Source organism: Eupeodes corollae, chromosome 3 (assembly GCF_945859685.1).
Source record: "Eupeodes corollae chromosome 3, idEupCoro1.1, whole genome shotgun sequence".
NCBI lineage: Eukaryota > Metazoa > Arthropoda > Insecta > Diptera > Syrphidae > Eupeodes > Eupeodes corollae.
This window is the reverse complement of record NC_079149.1, coordinates 74,743,209-74,744,903: the sequence shown is the minus strand read 5'-3', so window position 1 is coordinate 74,744,903 and position 1,695 is coordinate 74,743,209.

Here is a 1,695-nt window from a genome sequence, read left to right as displayed (position 1 = left end):
CTAGAACTAATGGACCGATTTTTTTTTTCTGCACAAGCCATTATACTTTCTTAATAATATTTAATGATCAACAAATTCATAACTTTTTATATTTAAACAGACTCTTTGGATACATGAGCAGGTTTGTGCGATCCAGTCGTGCATTTCAATTGTTTTGCTTTTCTTCCAGTTTTTTCAAAGTTTTTTTTTTTTTTAAGTATCTTAGTCTTAACATTCTTGAATGAGACTGTGATGCAACCCAACTTTATAATCTACCATTATTGTCTGTCAGATATTAAAAAAAAGGCTCGGATGCGGTCCACACTGATTACTTCCCATCCCATTAGTTTATTTATTTTTACAAATTTTAAAATAACCAACAATATTTAATATAAGGAAATAGTTTAGTTTGAAAATCTAGTTTTGTTAAATAGATTTTTAGTCGAAAACAAATTTTTATCAATTTTAGTAGCATATCTTAAATTTTTACAAATTGGATGAATGAAATTAATTTGAGAGATATCAAGAAACGAACACCATTTTTACCAAATTTGCTTACTATTTTTTGCAGATTTTTTTATGAAAAACGGACTGTTAGATTTTAATAAAAAAAAACTGCTAATTATCGAAAACAATATTTTCTGTGAAATAAGAAAGAGTTGAAGACAATATTTTTAATTTTGAAAAGCTATTTGAGTCGAAAGTAAATTTTTACGAAGTTTTAAAATTATTTTTTTGTTAGGTTTTAAATTTTTTTTTAAACTTTCAATTCTATTTTTCTCAAAATTGTATTGAGTCAAAAATCAAATTTTACCAAATTTTATTAATTTTCTTGTTTAGGTTTTTATTTTTTTGTAAAAAAAACTGTCAATTTGATTTCTCTCAAAATTTTTCACAATATTCCTTATAAATTAAAATTGGTTGGAAACTATGATTTCAAATTTTTGAAAAGATATTTGAGTCGAAAATCAATTTTACCAACTTTTATTGAGTTGTTTTTTAATTTTTTATTTTTCGTAAAAAAAGACTGTCAATTCGATTTTTCTCAAAATTTTACTGAATGTTGATAACAATATTTTTTTAAATTAAAAAGTAGTTTAAAGCAAATATCTAAAAGTTTTGAAAAGATATTTGAGTCGAAATTCAATTTTTAAAAACTTTGAGTAAAGTTTTCTCAGGTTTTTATTAGATGTTTCTCAAAATTTTACCAGATGTCAAAAACTTTATTTTTCGTTGCACAAAATTGGGTTGGAGATAAAATAATTTTGTATTCGTAAAATTTTCGAGGTGACAAATTTTTGTTTAATTTTTTTTTTTTGATTTATAAAAAAACATTTAATTGGATTTTTTTCAAAAAATATATTTTTATCTGTATAACAAAATTTATTTGAAGTCGATATCTCTTCTGATTTTGAGTTATGAACGACGAGAAAAACGTCGCGATCGTACGAACGTAAAACAGAAACCAAATCATCTGCACATTCACTTACCCCTCCTTGCCCACAAAATATTTTCATATAGCAGTACACAAGCAACTTCTTCTATTCTCCTTATCGGACATTTAACAATCGCCATTCACAAAAAAATAAACAAAAAAAAGATCCAACATTATCACCCGTTTTTTCTTTTACGCACCAAAACGCGCATAAAAAAAAGATATACCAAACTTTGTTTTTGTATTCGTTGGCAAACAAAATGACAAATGAGAAGAGAAAA